This window comes from Hordeum vulgare, chromosome 7H (assembly GCF_904849725.1).
Source record: "Hordeum vulgare subsp. vulgare chromosome 7H, MorexV3_pseudomolecules_assembly, whole genome shotgun sequence".
Lineage (NCBI taxonomy): Eukaryota > Viridiplantae > Streptophyta > Magnoliopsida > Poales > Poaceae > Hordeum > Hordeum vulgare.
Genome location: NC_058524.1, coordinates 231,443,173 through 231,452,723, shown reverse-complemented (window position 1 = coordinate 231,452,723; position 9,551 = coordinate 231,443,173).

Below are 9,551 nucleotides of genomic sequence, written 5' to 3'. Positions count from 1 at the left end.
ATTAACTTTCTTCGAGTGTGCACTTAATGTTACACTCGGGGACTTAGCTGCGATCACGAATCGCCTAAGTATTAACTTTCTACGAGTGTGCACTTAACGCCACACTCGGGGACTTAGATGCGATGCAGAATCGCCTAAGCACCCACATGCCTTCGACTGTATCCTACAGGTACACTCGGGTAATCAACTGACAACTACATGAGTTGCAGTCCCTCATTGAGGCTCATGTGGATGTCAAAACAACTGACAACTACATGAGTTGCAGACCCTCATTGAGGCTCATGTGGAGGTCAAAACAACTGACATCTACATGAGTTGCAGACCCTCATTGACGCTCATGTGGATGTCAAAACAACTGACAACTACATGAGTTGCAGACCCTCATTGAGGCTCATGTGGATGTCAAAACAACTGACAACTACATCAGTACCAACTCGCCCCGAGTGCGACCTGATAGTCGCACTCGACAACCTAGCGGCGATCCTACCGATCCACTCGGTGACAATACAGATCCAATCGGAAATTCCACGGACCCTCAATGAGGCTCATGCAGATGTCAAGACAACTGACATGTTCCGAATGTTTGCCTTTGGCTTCACCAAGAAACGCCAAACAAAAATTCGAGTCAAAATTGCAACAGAAGAGCAAAAGATTCGATTCAAAGTTCAACCAGAGATAGTGGCTCGGTGTGGATCAAGCTTACCCACACCGAAACAAGAATGTGACGGCCAACAGCAGTGGCCAAAGTTTCTTACAAATCAACACTCGGCATACCGAGGATCAAGTTTTTTACGCGTCGTCTGGAGTAGCGCCAGGACTGGAGGGCTCCACGAAGGTGTCCAGGTCGATTCCGTCGGCGATGCGGGTGGCACTTTCAAGGAAGGTTTCCATGAAGTCTTCGAATCGAAGTTTCTTCGTGTGGGCGACCTTCAACGTTTTCAGCTTCTCCTCGCGCACCTCCTTACAATGCACTCGGACCAAGGACAGAGCAACATCTGCACCACAGCGAGCCGCCGATTTCTTCCATGACTGCACTCGGTTGGGGACCTCCTCCAATCAACTCATCAAGTTCTCCATCTCCTTCCGCGACTCATCTTCCGGCCAAAGCTCCTTGTCGATCCGGCCGACGACTTCTCTCAGTCGACCGATGAAAGGACCAACTTTGCCCACGCGAATGTGTGCTGCGAGCATATCTCGATTGGCGTCCTCGCCGAGTGGAACGTTCTCACGAATCGACCGCTCCACATTAGCTGCTTCAGCTTCAGCATCAATGCAAAAATCTGCAACAACAGGACAAGCAAACAATAAACGCCGAGTGTGACGCACATACCACAACCACTCGGAAAAAGCAGGACTTACCAGCCAGACGCGTCATCATCTGCCGAGCCCAGTCACTGACGTATTTCTCCTGCGCTCTGCACCGTTTGTTCAGCACGTCCATTTGTCCCATCACAGCAGTCCTTTGTTTCCCCATCTTCTCAACTTCCTCAGTCAGCACTTTGTTCGCTTCACGAGCCTCCTCCAACGACTTCTCTCGTTCCGCCGGAACCTCCTTCATACCAGCCATTGCAAGCAGTGCCGCATCCCGCTCACCTGCAAACTGAATCTTCTCCGCCCTCAGAGTCTCATATGCTGTCCCCATTTCACACGTTTTCTGCCAGCCAGCACCAAGAGACAATCAGACAATTCAACAATAAAACTCTAAGTTCTTCAGACCCCTGCCGACGCAAGCAGTCGACAGCGGCCTCGGGGACTACACGCAGTGGGTTCACTAAGAGTGACCCCACTGGTATGCAACTCAAGCAGGCCCGCCCTATTGAGATACATGTTACCACCTACGCCTACGAGGCTCATACTACCCGACCTGAGTAAAATTACTCTCGGAGACTCTTACAGTAAGTGCACCCCGACTGCCACAACTGTTTGCAGTCGACCATATTATTTCCAGATCTGACCAAGGCAAAGACAATATGTATAAAGACAACTGTCGGTGCAAGCACTTCACAGAAGTCTCGGGGACTACACCCACTGGGTTCACTCAGAGTAAACCCATTGCAAACATCATCTGATAACCAAGAACACCCAGTGGGTTACAAGAGAAAAGTAAATACTTACTAGCCCACTTACTCGGATATCTTCCCGCAGCTCCAAACTCCGCTGGTACAGGGATGCGATGGAGTCGTATGCTTTTTTGGCTTCTCCCGCCATCAGCTCCGCCTGCACCATGGCCCCCTTGGCCGCTCCCACTTGCTCCTCCGGGAGACGCTGAATGTTGAACTCGACACTCGACGAGCCTGGCATCGTTGGAAGTTCCTGGGGCATCCCAAGATCCGCTCCGGTAGGTTCATCAGCCACCAGCGCCGTTTCAGTCGGCGGCATCACCTCAGTCGGCAGCACGTCTGCGGTGAGAGCAGTGACTGGCGGAGCAGCCTCAAGAACAGGATCCGCAGCTTGCTCAGGTCTCCCCCGGTCGCCCTCGTCCACGCAAATTGCCCCTGATAGACCGAACGGCACGAGATCTCAGAAAAAGAAAGAGGCAAGACTTAAGATAGAATTCGCGACACGATAGTATAACACTCTCGGAGTCTCTACAACGCACCTGGCTGGGACGAGACGAGGTTGTCCGCGTCCATAGGATCATCCTCCTGGCGCGCCGGAGAGGTGGCAGAGGTGGCAATCTTGTCGAGTGAAATTCATTCGACCTTCAAACAGGAGTTCGACCTAATATCATAAGAAGTTGGAGGAACAGAACACTTACGTCGAGGTGACAGGAACGACGACCCTTATCCGTGGCAAAGCTTTCCGAGGTTTAGACCCACTCGGTTTGGCCACCTTGGAAGGCTGACCCACGGACTCGACAGCAGAGTCCCTGGCCCTCTTCGTGCTCCGAGCACTCGGAACCACGGGAGCAGCAGGCGGAGCACTCGAGGATGCCAGAGGGGCTGAGGGAACCGCAGGTTCATGTCGGCGCTTGGTCCGGTGCTCTGGCAGCGGAGGCGGCGAGTCCTGCTCTTCGTCATCCTCCTATTCTTCACCACACTCCTCCTCCGTTTCCCCACTGTCGAAGACATACTCGCCACTCTCCACACCGCCCTCCTGGCTACCGTCTTGCTCTTCCTCGTCTGGGTCCCCGTTCGAGACAGGAGAAAACCAGTTGGTCCACTTCTGCGTGAAATACAGTCGGCGACATCAAACGACAGGCAGAGGTTCAAGAAAAAGACGAAACTAAAACAGATACGTGAACTCGACAAATGGTACTCACCTGGTTCGGAGGAGGATTGTCCGCACTGAAAGCCCTCACTCGCCAAGACCCTCTGGGGTTCTCACAGGCGCCTGTGATCTGGAGCACCCACGACGCCACCTTCTCCTCGGTCACGCTCAAGATGTTGGTCCGAGTGGAGTCTTCGGGCCCCGTGTAGTGCCACATGGCGTGGTCGCGAGCCTGCAGTGGTTGTATGCGCCGACCAAGGAAAGTCTCCAGCAAATCCATGCCGGTGACTCCCCTTCTGACGATGTCTACGAGTGCGTCGACCAGGGGCTGGATGTCGATCTTCTCCGCCTTCGTAAGCGCGAGCTGCTTAGGTGGAGCGGGACGATCTAAGCTAAAAGGAGGCAACCCTGTCGAGGCATTCGGGCAGGCAACGTCTTGGCAGTAGAACCACGTCGACTGCCAGTTCCTAACTGACTCACTCAGCTGAAGAGCAGGATAACTACTCCGACTCTTTTTCTGGAAACCTAAGCCTCCGCAGAATTGGAGAAGATGCGTTTTATCATCCGACTGACTGAGTTGTTTGATAGTTTGAGATCTAGCAGAGAATATATGTTTGAACTACCCCCAGTGGGGAGGGCAGCCGATGAAGCACTCGCACATAACTATGAAAGCAGAGAGATGGGCAATAGCATTCGGGGGAAAGTGGTGAAGCTGTGCCCCGAAGTGGTTCATAATGCCCTTGAAGAAAGGATGCGGGGCCAGAGAGAAACCTCGATAGACATGGCTGAGCAGCAAGACACGCTCCCCCTCCCGGGGCTCCGGCTCGACCTCATTCTCCGCCGACAGCCTCCAAGACTTGTGCACGATCATCCCGTGCTCCACCAGCTGCAGCAGATCCCCCTCCGTCACCGTGGAGGGGAGGAAGTCGCCTTGGATCCACCCCGCCGGCAACGGCCGCTGCCGCCGCTGAGCAGGAGCCGCCGCCTTCCCCTTCTTCTTCCTCGCCTCCATCTTGCTGGTCTGACCCTTGGTCATGGCGGAAGCTACGAATCCGCGGAGAGGAAGGAAGAGTGGAGAGGTTAGGTGCGCTGGAGGCGGCGAGGAGGACGAAGCAAAGGCAAAAGATCTGGCTAGCGTAACGAAAAACCCTCACCGCTGGGATTTAAATAACGTTCCGACTGGGCCGCTGGCAGGTGGCTCCAAAACCTTATCCCCCGACCAACCGCGGCGATATCAATGGAGAAGTTGAAGGCGCGAGAATCGAGGCGTCAGGCGCTACTCGAGCGCGCTGGCGTCATCCCCGCTAAGTGCGTGGAAACCGAAATTTGAGGATCCCGGAAAATCCGCTGCTGTCAGTTGACTGGTCACGTCAAGAGATACCCTGGGAGCACTCGGTTTCCGACAGTTTGTTCCACAAAGATTTCCACTCGGATCGTTGGTCAGAGAAGATAAAATGGATCGAGGCAGACAACGCCAAAGTCGCATCCGTTCCAGTCGGATCCAAACTTCAAGCATCGCTTCGTCGTTCCAACCCCAATCCATTCGGGGACTAATGATGGGGTTATAGTCCTAGGGTAGGGTCATAGGCCTGCCCTGTAAGTCCTACCCAAGGACTACCCCTCATAAGGGAAAAGACCCTTAGTCAGTTCCGACTGAATTAAGGAGTCCCCATCGTCCAGTCGGCAACTGGTCCTCGACCATCCAGTCGAAGACTAGCATTCGGAGAACATCCAACTAACTGACTGGCTGCCACTCGGAACATCGTAACCCCCCTGGAGGGAAACGGTCGTACATTTCCCTGTGCATTTATTAGCATTTAGGACGTACGTAACCGGTAACATACGCATTCAATCGCCACTACTGCACCCCTGTACCGGAACCGTTGTGGAGGGCAGCGCACTCTATATAAGCCACCCTCCCCCTCTGGTGCAGGGGTTAGAAAATCATTGTATTCCATATTCCACTCGACAACAAGCTCCCAGAGCATTGAGACATAGGGCTATTACCTCCACCGTAGAGGGGCCTGAACTCATACAACCTCGCCGTAGCTGGGACTCTGCCCATCCTTTTCGTACCCTACACATCTACTGTCAGGCTTATACCCATGACACAAGGTTTCACAAGAAGACCAGACACATCAAACGACGCTTCAACCTCATCCGTGACTACGTCGAAGGAGAGGACGTAAATATTTGCAAAGTGCACATGGATCTGAATGTAGTAGATCCGCTGACTAAACCTCTTCCACGAGCGAAGCATGATCAACACCAGAACTGTATGGGTGTTAGATTCATTCCAATGTAAATCACATAGCGATGTGAGACTAGATTATTGACTCTAGTGCAAGTGGGAGACTGTTGGAAATATGCCCTAGAGGCAATGATAAAATAGTTATTATTATATTTCCTGTTTCAAGATAATCGTTTATAATCGATGCTATAATTGTATTGAATGAAAGCATAGATACATGTGTGGATATATAAACAAAACAATGTCCCTAGTAAGCCTCTAGTTGACTAGCCAGTTGATCAAGGATGGTTAAGGTTTTCTGACCATATGCAAAGTGTTGTCACTTGATAACTGGATCACATCATTAGGAGAATGATGTCATGGACAAGACCCAAACTATGAACGTAGCATGTGAACATGTCATTTTGTTGCTATTGTTTTCTACGTGTCAAGTATTCATTCCTATGACCATAAGATCTTGTAACTCACTCACATCGGAGGAATACCTTGTGTGTATCAAACGTCACAACGTTACTGGGTGACTATAAAGGTGCTCTACAGGTATCTCCGAAGGTGTCCCTTGAGTTAGCATGGATCAAGACTGGGATTTGTCACTCCGTGTGACGGAGAGGTATCTCGGGGCCGACTCGGTAATACAACATCACATATAAGCCTTGCAAGCAATGTGACTCAAGTGTAAGTCACGGGATCTTGTATAACGGAACGAGTAAAGAGACTTGCTGGTAACGAGATTGAAATAGGTATAGAGATACCGACGATCCAATCTCGGGCAAGTAACATACCGAAGGACAAAGGGAATGTTATACGGGATTATATGAATCCTTGGCACAGAGGATAAACCGATAAGATTTTCGTAGAATATGTAGGATCCTATATGGACATCCAGGTCCCGCTATTGGATATTGACCGGAGAGTGTCTTGGATCTTGTCAGCATAGTTCTCGAACCCGCAGGGTCTGCATACTTAAGGTTCGATGACGTTTTAGTATAGTTGAGTTATAGGTGTTGGTTACCGAAGGTTGTTCAGAGTCCCGGATGAGATCAGGACATCACAAGTGTTTCCGGAATGGTCCGGAAACGAAGATTGATATATAGGATGGTTTCATTTGGTCACCAGAAAGATTTCGGGCATTACCAGGAGTGTACCGGGAGTGACGACTGGGTTCCGGGTTTTCACCGGGAGGGGCCCACCCACCCGGGAGTGAGCCCAATAGTCCTAGGGTGGTGCACCAGCCCTTAGTGGGCTGGTGAGGCCAGCCCAAGTGGACTATAGCGCCACAAGAAGAAAACCAAAGAAAAGAAAAAAAAGAGAGGGAGGTGGGAAGGAAGAGGAGGACTCCTCCTTCCCAATACGAATTGGAGTTGGAGTCCTCCTCCTCCTTTCGGCCGGCGCCCTTGGGGCTCTCTTGAGCCCCAAGGCTAGCCCCTCCCCTCGTCCTATATATACTAGAGGTTTTAGGGGTTTTGAGACACAACTTTCCCACATGCAACTCAAACCTATACCTCATAGTTCTTCCTCTAGATCGGATTTCTGCGGAGCTCGGGCGGAGCCCTGCAGGAATAGATCATCACCATCACCGGCGCGCCGTCATGATGCCGGAGAACTCATCTACTTCCCCGTCTCTCTTGCTGGATCAAGAAGGTGGAGATCGTCATCGAGCTGTACGTGTGATGAACGCAGAAGTGTCGTCCGTTCGGTGCTAGATTGGGACAGATCGTGGGACGACGGTGATTTGAATCACGAAGTTGTACCACTACATCAACCGCATTTCTTAATGCTTCCCCCTTGGAGATCTTCAAGGGTATGTGGATCCGATCTCCCTCTCGTAGATGAACATCGCCATGATAGGTCTCCGTGTGCATTGGAATTTTTTTTGTTTCCCGTGCAACGTTCCCCAACATCTAGAACATAGCCTTCGTACCATCACCGAGCTGAACAGCCAAACCGCCCATGAATAACTTGGAAGCTGAAGCGTGTGGTCGGTCCGGAAAGCATTGTCATGGGCGATCCGCAGAACCCCAACGAGCGAAAATCCGTTTGCATCTTAGTGCATCGCCAGACCAGCTCAAATTCAGCACCCCAAGCCCACCATATTGTACCGGCATGCACACCCGAAACCAAGGAAGCAGGCAGTGGCCTCCATTGATGTTGTCGACGCCCTTCAAAAACAAGCTCCTACACCTACGATCAATCATCTTGATAGCCCACTTGAGGAGCTGCAATACCGCCATGAAATGCACCGACAAGGCCATAAGGACCGATTTGGTCAAGGTTAACCGCCCGACGACCGCCAACAACTTTGGCATCCATCGTTTCATCTTCCCGGAGAGCTTTTCAATGATGGTCTCATTGTGGTGACGCTGGAGCCGATAAATGGACATAGGAATCCCCACGTACTACAATGGAAATGGTTGGAGCATGCACGAGAAAAATGCCGCCACGCTGCCCGCTAAGCTGTCGTCACAACGAATGCAAGTTACATAGCACTTGTTAAGGTTCAAACGTAGACCAGAGCCATCCCCAAATAGGCACAACAGGGAGGAAATAACTTGAAGATAAGTGGGCAACGGCCTAAAGAACACCATTGCATCATCCGCGAACATAGACGTCCTCGGAACTCCGGGGTTGAACCCCATATCCTAGAGCAGCCGGTTGCTGGTAGCCCAAGATGCCATCGCGTGCAAGACATCCATCGCCAAGATGAAGGGAGCCGACAACAGCGGGTCCCCCTAGCACACACCACAGGCGAGGGCGAAGGCCTCACATTGCTGGCTATTGATTATCACCTTCGAGGAGACCGAAACCAGGAGCCCACATATCCACGCGCACCACCGACGTCCAAAACCCCTTCTCAAGAGAACCTCAAGAAAAATTTCCCAAGACAGGGTATCGAAGGCCTTGGAAATATCAATTTTCATCAAGACCGTAGAGGTTTTTCTTCCGTGCAACCATTTTGCCGCATTCTTTACCAGCTTGAAATTCTCATGGATATTTCTAGCAGTCACCAAGGCGAACTGAGCCTTAGAGACCACACTGGGCAGAAGGGGTGCCAGCCTGTCTGAGAGAGTTTTGGCGAAGATCTTTGCAGATGAATGTATAAGATTAATGGGCCTGAAGTCTGACAAATCAACGACATCCGCCTTCTTCGGGAGTAGAGTGATCACAGAAGAATTGAACCAATCAAAGGAATCAAACCTCGTGGCGTGCAGTGTCTGAAACACCCGAAGCACATAAACTTTCACTCTATCCCAGCAGATTTTGAAGAACAGCCCGGTGAAACCGTCCGTGCAAGGCGCACTGTCAGATGGCATATCCATAATCACCCAGCGTACTTCATCCTCTGTAAATGGCACCTCCAAGCAAGCGTCCCTTCCGGGGGGAGAGCCGACAGATCAAGACCACCCAAGTTAATGTCCCACGAACTGGCAGGCGCCTCACCCATCAGTCTGCGGCAGAAATCACAGGCGAGCTCCACTTTGGCCTCCGGATCTGCAACACAATGAACGCCATCCCGCAACATTGGAATCAAACCCTTGCGACACCGAGCGTTCGCCTTCATATGGAAGTATTTCGTGTTCGCATCCCCCTCCTTCAGGTCCCTGACTCTCGAGCACTGCCTCAGCCTTACCGTCTCCAAGGAATAGAAGGCAAGGCGCTTTCCTTTGAGAAGCGCCCGAAGGCCCCGCTTCTGCTTCAAGAGAGGGCGACGCTCTCTAGCCTCATCTAGGCGCAAGATAACCTCATTAGCAATATGAAATTGCAGAGCGAGTTCACTGTGCCTTCTTTGGCCCCAGCTCCTCAGCGCCTTAGCAGTACGCCCCACCTTGGTGTTGAAGACAAAAAACGGATCAGAACACAAAACTTCCCTGTCCCACGCGTTGCCGACCACATCCATGAAACCATGCAATTTGCACAAGAAGTTCTCGAAGCGGAAGCGGAAGGCCCTAGGTCTCGCCTCAGAGCATGACAATAGGAGAGGGCAATGATCTCAAATGTTGGAACTCAAAGCCGAGATGTCGTTCATCGGAAACATGTCCTCCCAAGCATCATTGTAAAACACCCCGTCCAGCCTAGCCAAAATGGGGTTCTG